Source organism: Moschus berezovskii, chromosome 21 (genome assembly GCF_049115385.1).
Source record: "Moschus berezovskii isolate FMDL1 chromosome 21, NW_MosBer_1.0, whole genome shotgun sequence".
Classification (NCBI taxonomy): domain Eukaryota; kingdom Metazoa; phylum Chordata; class Mammalia; order Artiodactyla; family Moschidae; genus Moschus; species Moschus berezovskii.
The window spans coordinates 43,858,157-43,873,646 of NC_142480.1; positions in this window are offsets into that span (position 1 = coordinate 43,858,157).

Here is a 15,490-nt window from a genome sequence, read left to right on the forward strand (position 1 = left end):
TTTTGACCAGAAAGGTCACATGATCTGACTTAGATTTTAAAGGATCATTCTGCCTCTCGTATTGAGAGTAGACCAACATGGCAAAAAGTGTAGAAACAGGATCTTTTAGGACAGAGTGTCGGCGTCCACGGCTTCCCCCATGGTTCAGTGGTAAAGAATCTGCCTGCAATACAAGAAACACAGGAGACACAGATTCAGTCCCTAGATCAGGAAGATCCCCTGGAGAAGGGCATGGCAACCCACTCCAGAATTCTTGCCTGGAGAAGCCCATGGAAAGAGGAGCCTGGCGGGTTGCAGTCCATAGGATCACAGAGTCAGACACGAATGAAGCAACCATGCACGCACATATGCACGTTAGCATCCATGTGAGAGATAGTGGTTACTTGGACCAGGTGACAGTAGAAGCAGTGAGAAGTGGTCAGATTCTAGTATAATCTGAAGGTAGAACCAACAATTTCCTCATAGATGGGATGGAGGGTGGGAGAGAGAAGAGGTAAAGGTAATATCCAGGTTTGGGGCTTGTGTAACTGACAGAGGGGAGATCAGGAGATTCTTCTTGCACACACTGCACTGGAGATTCTGTCTACACATCCCAGTGGAGACATCAGGCAGGCAGTTGGATGTGTAACCCTGGAGTTTGTGGCACAGGTGTTGGAGGGATACAGGTTAGGGTGTCATCATCATAAATGGCACTTAAAGCCTTGAGATGGGTCAGGAAGTGGGGGGTTCTGACAACTCAGAGTTCACAGAGAAGTGTGGGAATTCATGGGGGAGACCAAAAAGGAGAAATCAGAAGATGAGCCAAATGAAACATTGTCACATCAGTTCAGTTCAGTCGCTCGGTCGTGTCCGACTCTTTGAGACCCCATGAGGCATAGCACGCCAGGCCTCCCTGTCCATCACCAACTCCCGGAGTTCACTCAAACTCATGTCCATCGAGTCGGTGATGCCATCCAGCCATCTCATTCTCTGTCGTCCCTGTCTCCTCCCACCCCCAATCCCTCCCAGCATCAGAGTCTTTTCCAGTGAGTCAACTCGTCGCATGAGGTGGCCAAAGTATTGGAGTTTCAGCTTCAGCATCAGTCCTTCCAGTGAACACCCAGGATTGATCTCCTTTAGAATGGACTGGTTGGATCTCCTTGCAGTCTAAGGGACTCTCAAGAGTCTTCTCCAGCACCACAGTTCAAAAGCATCAATTCTTCGGCGATCAGCTTTCTTCACAGTCCAACTCTCACATCCATACATGACCACGGGAAAAACCATAGCCTTGACTAGACGGACCTTGGTTGGCAAACTAATGTCTCTGCTTTTTAATATGCTATCTAAGTTGGTCATAACTTTCCTTCTAAGGAGTAAGCATCTTTTAATTGTCACATAGGGAGTGTCAAAAGCTGCTGATGATTCAAGTATGAAGAGGACTGAGAATTGACTGTTTCATTTAGTGACATGGAATTCACCTTGGAGAATATCGCTTGGGTGAAGGGTAGAAACCTGATGGGTAACATTTTCTTACTGGGTGGAGGGGGGGGCACAGTTAATGCAACACAGTAAGTCTCCTACACGCGAACCTTTAAGCTGCAAACTTTCAAAGATGTGAATGTGCATGCCAGCCCCATGTGCCAGCTGTTATACTGAACTTTCCAAGGTACTGTACTGTAAGATTCAAAATGTTTTCTTTATTTTTTGTGTTTGTTTGTTGTATTATTTGTGTGAAAAATACTATAAACCTATGACAGTACAGTATTATATAGCCAGTTGTGTTAATTGGGTACCTAGGCTAACATTGTTGGACTTTCAAACAAATTGGACTTAACCAGCTTACTCTTGGAATGAAACTATGGGATTCTCCAGGAAAGAATACTGGAGTGAGTAGCCATTCCCTTTTTCAAGGGATCTTTCCAACCCAGGGATTGAACATAGGTCCCCCATATTGCAGGCAGATTCTTTACTATCTGAACCACCAGGGAGGCTGATTGGCTTAGTGGTCTTGTGCAAATCATGTGAAATACGTAAAAACCTACCTCAAAGGGTTGTGTGGATTAAAAGCTACTGCATTTGTATCCATCCAGTGAACATTGCATGCTGATTTTCTGCCAACCTGTGTTGTTAAGTACCAGGATATAGCAGGAAGAAAGAGAGCTAAAGGCCCCCCTCTCACTGACATGGTTATATAAAATTTACTGGCAGGGTGTACATAAAGCAGTGTTTATAGCACAGGCACCTAATAGGTGCTCAGTAAATGATAACTCGCTTTATTGTCTCCAGTCCTTCCTCTTTCCTGTGCTCCAGACTACGAGATCTAGTGTCTGCTCATCAGAGGCATTCGATATGTCCAAAGTTCATTTTCTTCCCCCAAACACATTCTTACCTCCTTTGGTTCCCGTTTTGACCAATAGTGACACCTCATTTTCAGTAATTAAAGCTAGAACCTGATCCTTTTCCTGTCTTTATAAAATTTTTTTAAGAAAACCTTTATTGAGGTTTAATACACATGCCATGGAATTCACCTATTGAAAGGACACAATTCAAAGAAAGACAAATATGATATCACTTATATGTGGAATCTAAAAAATAATACAAATGAACTTATTTATAAAACAGAAACAGACTCACAGATATAGAAAACAAATTGATGAAAGGAGAAGAGGGGGAGGGATCAATTAGGAGTATGGGATCAACAGATAATGTGACTATATATAAACTAGATAAAAAAAGATTTACGGTATAGCACAGGGAACTTTATTCAATACCTTGTAATAACCTATAATGAAAATGGTATATATATTATACACTCAGTTATATATAACTGAACCACTTTGTTGTATACCTGACCCTAACACAATATTGTAAATCAACTATAGTTCAGTTTTTTAAAAGGGTACAATTCAGTAGTTTTCAGTATATTCACAGAGTTGTACTAATATCACCATAATCAATTTTAGAACATTTTATTACCCTCCCAAAAAACCCTCTACCCATTAACAGTCACTGTCTTACCCCCCAACCCTATATAAGCACTTATTTTGTGTCTCTATAGATCTACCTATTTTAGTCATAAATATGGAATCACACAATACATGGCCTTCTATGACTGGCTTCTTTCACTTAGTGTGGTATTTTCGAGGTTCATCTGTGTTGTATCAATGGTTTAGTCTTTTTTGTTGCTGAATCGTATTTCATTATATGGATATACCCCATTTTATTTATCTATCAGTTCATGGATATTTGAGTTGTTTCTACTTTTTGCCTACTCTGAATGGTACTACTCCAAGCATTTGTATACAGGTTTTTGTGGAGGCATATGTGTTCATTTCTCTTGAGTATATACCTAAGAGTGGAATTACGGTAACTCTATTGTCTAGTCTTTTGAAGAAGTACTAGACTGTTTTCAGAGGAGCTATACCATTTTATACTCCCATCAGCAAAGAGTGAGTTTCACTTTATCTACACCCTTGACAATGTTATTATTATTTGGCCACACTGGGCATCATGTGTGGTCTTAATTCCCTGATCAGGGATCAGCCTTGAGCCCCAGGCAGTGGAAGTGCGGAGGCCTCACCACTGGACTACCAGGGAAGTTCTGACAACACATATCTTCTTGATTGTAACCATCCTGGTGAGTATGAAGTGATATCTTGTGGTTTTGATATACATTTCCTAATGGCTACTGAGCATCATTCCATGTACTTATTGGTCATTTGTATACCATCTTTGAAAAAGAGTCTGCTCAGATCCATTGCCCATTTTTAATGAGTTACTGATCTTTTCATTGTTGGCTGTGAGAGTTCTTTACATATTCTGAATACGAACCCCTTATCAGGTACATAATTTGCACATATCATCTCCCCTTTATGGATTATCCTTTCACTTGCTTAATGGTGGCAACATTTTAAAGTTTTAAATTTTGACTCATCCTTTTCTTAAGTCTTCCCTTCCCCAACATCTAATGAATCACAAATTTCACTGATTCTTCCTTAGAAATATCTCTGATATGTACTTCACCCCCACTGTCCTGTACAACCCCCTTGTTATTTCTCACCTGAATATAACCACTGCGCTTCCCAAGTGGCTCAGTGGTAAAGAATCCACCTGCCAATGCAGGCAATGAAGGAGATGTGAGTTTGATCCCTGGGTCGGGAAGATCCCCTGGAGAAGGAAATGGTAGCCCACTCCAGTATTCTTGCCTGGGAAATCCCGTGGACAGAGGAGCCTGGCAGGCTACATGTAGTTCATAGGGTCACAGGAGTCGGACATGACTTAGCAAATAACAACACTGAAATCTCAGAAAAGTATTTATAAACTACAGTTAGTAATAATGTACCAGTATTGGTTCTTTAATTGTGACAAATATACAGTAAGTAGTTGATAGCAGGGGAAACTGTGTGCTCCATCCTATCTTTATAACTTTTATATAAATCTAAAAATTATTCTAACACAACATTGTAAAGCAACTATACTCCAAAAAATTATTTTAAAAAGAAATTAAAACTATTCTAAAATAATTATTTAAAAAATGTCTCAGTAACCCCTCTGACAGCCATCAGAACCTGTTTTCTCTCATGCATCAGTGACCTACCTTGGCCAGGCCCTGGACCAACAGGCCCCACTCCTGGCCACTTCTACGGTGTGTCCTTTTTAGTGAGCAAGACAATCGGATGCCCAACCATTGCTGAGAACCAACCATTGATGATGCTGGATAGTTTCCTTTCCTATTTTTGTCTGCCTCTTAGGATATACTTTTTTCCTATTTACCCCCAACTCTGTGCCCTGAGAAGCTGACCCACATAGATGGTCTCAGAGAGCATCCTTGTCTTTCGGCTTCCATCTAGGGTTGATCCTTGGGAAACCCTGGCAGAAGGTGGGAGGGAGGAAGGATCGTGAATTTAGGTTACCCATTTTTGGTCCTAGTCCTGCCAGGTCACAGAACGTTACACAGCTCCTATCCTCGTGACCTTTTACATTCAGCTTCTCATCCAGGTTCCAGTAACACTGGATCCCCTGATCCCTTATCTGCCTGCAGCACAGCCTTCACTCAGCACTGTGGGTGTTGTCCTGAGAGGTAGCACCTGGCAACCCCTCCGGTGCCTGGATACCAGGGAGATGTTGTGTTTGCCCCTTTGTGCGCCCTCAATATTGTGCTTATACTTGTGAAGTCGCTTCAGTCTCGTCTGACTGTTTGCGACACCGTGGACCGTAACCTGCCAGGCTCCTCTGTCCATGGGATTTCCCAGGCAAGAATACTGGAATGGGTTGCCATTTTCTCCTCCAGAGGATGTTCCCCACCTGGGGGTCGAACCCACATCTCTTAAGTCTCTTGCATGGGCAGGCAGATTCTTTACCACTCCTGCCACCTTGTAAGACCCAAGCTCAGTATATGTTTGTCAAATGAATTGGTCAATAAATCACAGAGTGTTAAAGTTATAAGAAACCCTGGCCAAAAAGCAGCTCAGTGATTAGAACACTGGGCACTCAGTGCTGGGCTTAAATTATGGCTCCTTCACGTACCAGGTGAGTGATGTGGGGTAAGTTAAGTTCTCTGAGCTTTAATTCCTTATCTTCCAAGTGAAGATAATTCTATTTTCCTCACTACATCGATTAAATGTAAAAAGAGTTTATGCAAAGTGCTTGGCACAGTGTCTGGCACAAGAACATTCAGTAAACAGTAGTTCTAAATGTTGTCTAATTGGTTATCTAATACAATCATGGCTAAAATTATGCGGCCTTTTGCAATAGATAAATGAGTAGCCTTCAGACAATTAGCAAGCAACTAGAAGGAACTGGCTAGCAAAGCTGTAAACACATGCAACCTAACCAGGAAGCAAAGAAATGCAAATAATAGTGAGAGACTATGTCTTGCCTACAAAATTAGGAAATTGCTTTCATAATATGTAATGCTGGAAAAGGATATAACCAAGACTCTCAATCATGCAGTTTGGGCCCTCCACAATACCAGAACACCATAGTCTTCAAAATTTTAAATGCAGGACTTCCTTGGTGGTCCAGTGGCTAAGACTCAGTGCTTCCAACACAGGTTCCATTCCTGGTCAGGGAACTAGATCCCCCATGCCTCAATTAAGATTTCACATACCACAAGGTTGATAGAAGATTCTACATGCCGCAACTAAGACCCACCACAGTCCAATGAGTGTTAGTTGCTCAGTTGTGTCCAACTCTTTGTGACCCCACGGACTGTAGCCCACCAGGCTCCTCTGTCTGTGGGATTTCTCAGGCAAGAATACTGGACTGGGTAACGGTTCCCTTCTCCAGGGGATCTTCCCGACCCAGGGATCAATCCTAGGTCTCCTGCATTGCAGGCAGATTCTTTACCATCTGAGCCACCAGGAAAGCACCTTTCAGTCCAATAAAGAAATTTTAAAAAATAAATATAAAAAAAATAAAACCACCTAAATATCTGTCGATAAGAGAAAAGCGGACTAAATTTTGTACAGCCATCCTGTGGGTGACTATGCAGCTGTAGAATATGATTAAGTTCATCTCCAGGTTGAGGGGCTTCCCGAGTAGCTCAGTCGGTAAAGCATCTCCAGGTTGACCACCGCACAAGGGAGCCCACTGCAGTCTCTTCTTGTTCGCCTGCTGCACCAATTCCTGCCTCCTGCCCAACTCTGAGTCTGGAGATTCACACCCATTCCTCATCTGGAAATGGAGGGTGCGCTGTTTGGAGGCCCAGGGACACTGTGTCCAGGGAGTTCAGGTTATATGTGGGTAAGAGTGTGGCTACTGGGGATAACCAAACCTCTTTGTGCCCTTGGCAGAGCTGATCAGCTTGTGCAATAATACCCTAACAAAAATATTTTATCTGAGGAAGAAGTGCCTTTTTCTAAATGTGGTAAAAGGTAAAGGCAATTCAAGGCTGGTAAAGGCCCTTTTGACTTGTGTGTTATGACCAAAGCAAATTGCATAACAATAGATACAGTGTGATTCCATCTAAATAAATAGGTACATACATGTCAATGCATACAAAAGACGGTCACTAGCAGGTGTTGCTGGACAGGGGAAATATGGGTGGGGAAGGAAGGAAGGAGACTGAGATTTTTCTTTTTTCTTTGTACTTTGAACTTTTTACATTTTGAATGCATTCACATACTGCTTGTGTAATTTAAAAAATAAAGTCAGGAATAACAGCAAAGAAATGCTAAGTGAGTTTCAATAACTATTCAGTTGAATATTTCAGTTTACAGACAGTCTGTAAACTGCCTGTAGAATTTATGTGAATAAAACCAAAGATTTAGGAAAGTATTTCAGTAATATATTAAGTGAAAAGGCAAGTCACAGAACAGTACTATGTTAAGGTCATATTTATGTTAAAAACACAGGGACTTCTCTGGTGGTCCAGTGGCTAAGACTCTGAGTTCCCAATGCAGGTGGCCCAGGTTTGATCTGTGGTCAGAGAACTAGATCCCACATGCAACTAAGAGATCCCATACGCCGCAACAAAGATTGAAGATCCTGCATGCTGTAACTGAGACCGCGCACAGACAAAAAATTAATTTTTAAAAAAGAAAAGATCTCCAGAGGATCTTTATGCAACTTACACTTTGAGAAGCACTAGTTTGGATCACAGACTTGGCTTGTCAGTGCATGGGCCCCTAGAACAAGGCTCTAGGCCCAAAGGTGAGACCATCACTGAGCACGACCAACTAGCAGGACAGGACAGGGACCCAAGAGTCCAGACAGAAGGAGTTCCCAGGTGGGGAGAGGAAGGTGTGGTCAGTTATTCAAGGAAATGGATTCTGTGTCTGGAGTAAGAAAGAACTCTTAGGGAGCAGCAGAGGCCTGGACCAGGGCCAGAGCCCAATTACAACAGGCCCCATGCACTTACCCCATTTGCGGGGCCTCTCGCAGGCTCTCTATGCACTTTGCCCATGTTTCCTGCTCAGGCCGGCAGCTGCCTGAATCCTGAGCCCTGAGAACTTTGCTCTTTCTCAGCCCCAGACTCAGCCTGATCAAATCCAGATTCTCTGTGCTGCAGGTCCTGCTGATCCAGCTTGCACTCACCAGTCGTTGGTCCAAGAAAACCTGAAACTCCCTACCCCTGCCCCTGGGCCCCACCCCAGCACTGGGAGTCTGGGGTGGACAGTCTGTTTGAAAAGCCTCAGGTCATCCTGATAGACAGACTCCATCTGCCCAGGTTTCTTCCCTAGGTCCTGCAGGCTTATGGAGGAAGAGCCCCAGTGCTACCTGATGGCTAGACTGGTTAAAGAACCCGCCTGCCAATGCAGGAGACACAGGAGATATGGGTTTGATCCCTGGGTCAGGAAGATCCCCTGGAGGAGGGTGTGGCAAACTACTCCAGGATTCTTGCCTGGGAAATTATATGGACAGAGGAGTCTGGCGGGTGACAGTTCATGGGGTCACAAGGAGTTGGACACGACTGAGCAACTAAATGACAACATGTACTTCAGGAGAGTTCTTACCCCAAACACAAGGGTGCCCACTCAGCTCATCTAGAAGTTCAGCTCTGGAATCCGTCTGTACACAAAGGGGCTGCTTTCCTTGTAGGAGAGAAGCATGTTTCCTTCTTCTTCCTAACGATGGGCACGACTCAACCAGTCCCTAGACACCGGAACTGGGACACTAGATACGTTCCACCAGGTAGATTTAAGCCAAGGCTAAAGTCGACTTCTCTGCAAAAAGCAGCAAGATGGCTTCCCTGCACAGGTGGGAGGCCGGGCTCCTTTCAGCGCTGAGGTGATTAGTCTAGAAATAGCCCCCACTCCTCCCACACCCTCCTCACAGCTCTCAGGGGACCCAACCACCAGCTGGTGGTGAAAGTGTTGATTGGGAAGGAAAAGAGGAAGGTTGACACTTCCCTGGGTGCCTCATTGTCACCTCATCAGCTGCCTGACTCTGACCTGAGAGCACAGCTGGATACAGTGGGATGGTCCCAGGGAGCTGCCAACTCAGAGATTCAGAAAACTCAACATTGAGATTTTCCAGGGGAGGTGCAGGGTAAAACACAGGATCCTAGTCCAGGCAGCTGCCAGACTGCAGACTGTGGGCGACTGGGAAGCCAGCCCCCTGGAGTTGAGCCCAGGAGGTGGACGCCCTGTCTCTAAGCTGTGGGAAGGAGCTGGCAGGAGCAAGGCAAGGCCACTTTGGGGCAGGAAGGGGCAGAGGACTGTTAGATAACGGCCAGGGGGCCTGGGCAGCTCTAAAGTGTCCCCATGGAGTGGGAAAATGAGAGGGGCTGGATTCCAGGCAATGTGGGTGCTCTAGGCTGATTCTTAGGTCTGGACATCCTATGTGCAATCGTAACAGAGGTGACCTGAGCAGAGGGTCATGCGGCCTGGGTCAAGGGCATCCCCTAAGCCCTACTGAATGGACAGACCCAGGCTACTCTGAGCGCATCCATCCTTGGCCACTGTGGCCTGGAACACTCTGCTAGCTGCCAAGGCAGAGAACAGAAGAATGAACGAGAGCAGCAGGGTCTCCAGCCTCCCTCATAGAGCTCAGACTTACCATTTCTGCCTCCCTGGGGACTGACTCAGCAGCTGAGGTGTGGCTGAGTCATCAGGCAGCAGGTTGGAACAGCCTGGGGCCTGGGAGCTGGGGCTGGCAGGACGCCACATCAGAGGGGCAGATGCTGACACCGAGGTCCCTCCGAGTGCGCCAGGGACCGCCCCTCCCTCTGTGAGCCCCAGACCTGCAGCTTTGGCCCAAGTGTGCAGACCAGCACGTTTGGCAAAGGGTCTGGAGAAGGAAATGGTAACCCACTCCAGTATTCTTGCCTGGAGAATCCCATGGACGGAGAAGCCTGGTAGGCTACAGTCCAGGGGGTTGCAAAGAGTCAGACACGACTGAACGGAACGGAACAGACTGCAGGGTGTTGATCAGCTCTCCTGTTTATCTGGAACTGAAGGGCTTCCTGGGACGATGGTAAAATGGAACCAGTCCTGGGGAAACTGGGACAGTTGGTCTCTGGCAGAGAGCAATGAGACCCAAGGATTGAGGCCCTCAGGCAGCTGAGAAGGAGGGGTGGCCACACACAAAGTGTGTAATAGCTGGCCCCGAGGTGAACTCCCTAGGCTGGAGCCTTGGAAACCTGAAGGATTCAGGGTTGGTGTTTATTCCCAGATGGTCTGAAGGGCCACACCATGGCTGGGCGTGTGGGAATCAATAAGTGAGTGGCATCTCTGACCCAGATTCCTCCAATTCTGGTTCCTTAGTCATTCTTATATATGAGGAAACGAAGTCAGAAAAAGCACTAAAGATTAAACCATACATTATTTTGATTTGGTTATCTGTTCCCAGTGGCCCCTGGGTGCTTTGTTGTCTTATCACCCCGGATTGTGCATGTTTATTTTACGAGACTGACGTACTACCTACTGCGCTAACGAGGCATCTTGTGCATTTATTTTAAATTAAATTTTTTTAAAATTTATTTTTGGCTACATTAGGCCTTCATTCTTTCAAGTAGGCTTTCTCTAGTTGTGACGAGCGAGGCTACTCTCTCGGTGGGGTGCATGGGCGTCTCATTGTGGTAGCTTCTCTTGCTCGCAAGAACCAGCTCTAGGTGCGCAGGCCCAGTAGTAGTAGCACATGGGCTTAGTTGCTCCGAGGCACATGGGATCCTCCCAGACCAGGGATCGAACTTGTGTTCCCTGCATTGGCAGGCAGATTCTTAACCCCTGGACCACTAGGAAAGTCCTGCATTTTTTTTCTTTGGCTGGCTTTCCTACCAGACCCTTCAGAATCTTGAGTCTGAAAATTTAGTATCTAGCACATAATAGGGACTAAGCAAATGTTTAATGAATAAATACAGGAAGATTCAGTTTAGCTCTTGCAGAAACTAGGATCTAAAAGGACAAGATGACATAGTGAAGCTGATCATTCTGAAAGCTGGTAAGTCAAAACAAGAGAACAGGAATAGACAACTGTAGGAAGTCTGGTTACAAGGGAGCAAACAGGAAGCAGTCAGACAACAACCTCATAGTCATCCTGGGGGCCTTGTGTTGCTATATTTCCTGGCAGAAGGTCCGTTTTTTCAGGGTCCTCCCCACCAGCTGGTCTGCCTGCCAGGTCTTCTGCCGGCTATTCATTCCTTGAACAGAAACTTGCTGGATCCTACTTCAAGGGCACTGGGTGGGCAATAGCAGGGTGTGTGCACGCTCAGTCGTGTCTCGTGTCTGACTCTTTGCAACCCCATGGACCATAACCTGCCAGGCTCCTCTGTCCATGGGATTCTCCAGGCAAGAATACTGTAGAGGGTTGCTATTTCCTCCTCCATAGGATCTTCCCGACCCAGGGATTGAATGCACGTCTCTTGCATCTCCTGCCTTGGCAGGCGGGTTCTTTACCACTGAGCCACTTGGGAAGCCCAGCAGGGTGCTGAAGCTAAAACTGCCCTGAGAGTGCATGTGTCCTAGAGGAACTCGGCCCAGATACACGCAGAGCCACGATGTGGTAGAGAAGCCATGAAGTGTCCAATGTGGGTGTTTCCTTTTAACAGCCATGGCATGACCTATCAGGTGTAAGCCAAACCTTTTGAAGAGTCGGAAGGGTGCCATCACCGATGACTCGGGCCTGCCCTGTGTTTCCTGCACCTGCGTCCTTGCTCACCTGCTTGTCTCCAGATGTGGCTCTTAAGTGCCACCAACATTTGTGTGTGCCCCATTTGGCTTGCAGCCTCTTTCATGCCAACCGATGTGGGCAGTTGACTCATGTCTTACTCACAGCTGACTCCACCCTCACCTGCCCCCATGACTTTGATTCTTGGTGTTGGCCTCCTGTACCTACCAGCTCATTAAATGCTTATATGCAATGTTTCCTCTGTGCAGGCGGTGGACTGCACGCTGGGCTACACTGGTAAACAAGATGAGTGCAGATGGAACTCATCATCAAGGAGGAGGAAGGCAATCACCAGACAATTATACACAGGGTATAAACACCTGTGGACATAGGGCGGAGCAGGGGCTGGAGGTGAGCAAACCCAGAGTAGGGAGAGGACGAGGCTGAAGCTCTAGTCTTGGTTGTACATCGTGAATGTCGTATGCCATGAATTTCAGCTTAGTGCCTTGCCCACCTGTCCTCTGTCACCCATTGCTTCACTTATCCATTCATTCATTTGCTCGTTCACAAACTGTTGAAACCCTATGAGGTGCCAGATACTCTGTTAGATCTGGGGAATATGATGATAAAAAAGACTGGTTCCAGTGCCACATGGGCTTCCCCCGTGGCTCAGATTGTAATGAATCTGCCTGCAATACAGGAGACCAGGGTTCGATCCCTGGGTCAGGAAGATCCCCTTGGAGTAAAACATGGCAACCCATTCTAGTATTCTTGCCCGGAGAAGCCCATGGACAGAGGAGCCCGGCAAACCATAGTCCATGGAGTCACAAAGAGTCAGACACCGTTGAGGGATGAACACTTCCAGTGCCACGTTGGACTTGAGGTTCCCAAATGTGTCTTGCTCCTCCCTGCCTCAGAACTTTCACACTCACTGTTCACTCTGTTTGGAAGGTCTTAGTCCTATTCCTCTCAACCCTCACCTTTGCCAGTGCACCTCCTCCATCTTTTAGACTTCAGCTCAAAGGTCATCTCCATGGAGATGGCTTCCTTGGCCACTCGACCAGTTTAAGGCCCCAGTGTGATACTCTCATTACAACCTATCATTTTCTTTCATAGCACCTGTAATTATTTAGTTATTAGTGGGACTATTTCATTAATGTTGGTTCTCCCAATCATCTCTGTCAGAGACTCCTTTGTTATAGTATTTATACTATTTAGCACAGGGTAATACATATAATAAATGCAAGTTGAATGAATAGATGGGTAGATGATTAGGTGGATGGATGGATGGATGGATGATTGGATGGATGCATGGTTGGATGGATGGATTAATGGTGGAGGGATGGATGGTTGGATGGATGGATAGATGGATGAACTAGAGCTGAAGCAGACAGGGACCAACTAAGAGACTCACCCAGTTGTCAGGGCAAGAAAAAGATGGAAATTGGTAAATAGACCAAGGCAGCACAAGTGGGAAAATTGAGGAGAGAGCTGACAAGAGAGAATCTGCAGGATTTGGTCTCTGGTTGAATTTCAGGAGGGAAGCAGAGAGAGGAATGCAAGGTGACAGCCAGGGTTCTGACAGGACAGGGGAGACAGCAAGAGAGCAAGTTTGGAGGTGTTGGATGAAGATGATTTTACCTTAAATTCTCTTGAATTTGAGATACCTATTGAGACAATGAAGTGGAAATGTTTGATTCTGGTCACTGTGAAAGTTAGGATAATACTAGCTGCTCTAAGAAATAAATTGCAGAGAATTCCCTGGCGGTGCAATGGTTAAGTCTCTGTGCTTTCACCGCAGGGGGCATGAGTTTGATCTCTGGTCAGGGAACTCAGACCGCACATGCTGCACAGTTGGCAAAATAAAAGAAGAAAGAAAGAAAGAAAAATTTCCACAATATCAATGGTCTAAAATAATAAAAGTTTTTATTAAAAAAATTGTTTTTTGGTCCATGCTGTCCTCTAAGGATAGCAGTTGGATACACAGGTGGAGAACTCTGGGGAGATCTAAGCCAGAGGTACCCGTGGAAGGGTGTGAAGCCATGGGAAGGGACAAGGTGGATCTGGGAGTCCATGTTATGGCGATGGAAGAGGACCCGGCCTGAAGATGTGACAGGTAACAAATGAGAAGGGGCTCCCAGGGAAGTGAGAAGGAACCAAGTGTTCAGCTCTGTTCCCAGCACACTGAGGCCCTGCTAGAGTTTGCTGTTTTGGGAAATGGATTCCTAGTCCGACAAAATAAATCACTTAATTTTTCTTTCTTTCTTTTTTTTGTTTTAATTTGATTTCTTTTTTGGCTGTGCCAGGTCTTAGTTGTGGCACTGAAGATCTTTAATTGTGGGATCTTTAGAACTGGGATCTAGTTCCCTCACCAGAGATGGAACCCAGGTACCCTGCATTGGGAGTGTGGAGTCTTAGCCAACTGGACCACCAGGGAAGTCCCTCCCTTGATCTTTCAAGCCTTGTTCTTTTTCAGGTGATTTTCTGCTACTTCTGTCACGGCTGGCTTTCGTAAGGCCACCAAAGAAGACTTCTGCCATTATGATGGTAATTACAGCACCCACACATTCAGAATGGTAGTGTCATATAGGTGGCGTCTATATAGGTGACACCCTCCCAATGCCAGCAATCTCTGGTGATCACAACAGGCATTTCTACCCATCCATTGTGCTGTTTCCCAGTGAATTCAGATGCAGCCTCAAAATCCTTCTCGACCCAGGTCTTCAGGCAGCACTAATAAATTCATGGGAGTTGGCTCATGAGATGAAGTCTACTTGCTAGCTCAGATCAATGATTTTTCAGTTTGCACAGTGTTTTTATATATATTGTTTCCTTTTCTTAACAGCTTTATGAAGTAGTTGCTACCAGGCCTGTTTTGTAGGTGAAAAAATTGCTGTCTCAGGAAGTTAAATGACTTATCTAAAATTACACATAGAAATCATGGGAGACTGAACTCAGAGATCTTGATGTAATAAATCCCAAGGATACTGACAAGGTATTCCTCACCTGTGTGTCTTATGGGTTACAGGGACTTTTTTCTTTCAACTTTTTTTTATATTGGAGTATACCCAAATAACTATGTTGTGATAGTTTCAGGTATACAGCAAAGGGACTCAGCCATACATACACATGTATCCATTCTTCCCCAAACTCCCCTCTCATTCAGGGTGCCATATAACATTGAGCGGAGTTCCCTTGTTGGTTATCCATCTTAAATATAGCAGTGTATACCTGTCCATCCCAAATGCCCTAATTATACCTTCCTCTCATCCTCCCACCCTAAAGGGATTTTTTTAAATGCATTTCAGGGGAACAGAAAAGGTCAAGAGCATTTGCTAAGCCTCGTGAGCTGGCCAGCAAAAAATAATGGCTTGTCTAGCTGGGAAACATGAGCACATTCTAGATAAGCAGCTGTCATCTTTAGCTGGAGTTTGGGCAAATATTTGGGTCTATGTTCTAAAAAGCCATGTACACACCAACAGAGGTAGAAAACAGCAGTCTTTAAATGTCCAGGACAGTGGACCGTGAGCATCTGGAAAACTGGATCATGGGGAGTAGGGCCATAGCCACTGAGATTCATGGACAGAATTTTGTCCAGTTGTTCACAGTTCTAAAAAAGTAAACACGCTTAGTCCTTTAAAAACATATACTAGGGACTTCCCTAGCAGTCCAGTGGTTAAGACTTCGCCCTCCAGTGTAGGGTGTGTGGGTTCAATCCCTGATCAGGGAACTAAGATCCCACATGCCTCGCAGCCAAAAAAACAAAATATAACACAGAAATAATAGTGTAACAAATTCAGTAAATTTAAAATGGTCCACATCATCAAAAAATATCTTAAACAAACAAACAAACATACTAGACCCAGTGAAAGGTACCAAACCATGTGTGCTGGACACATGAATTAATAAGACACACACATACCCATTGTAAATGAGAGGCTGGAGCTAAAAATGGCATTTT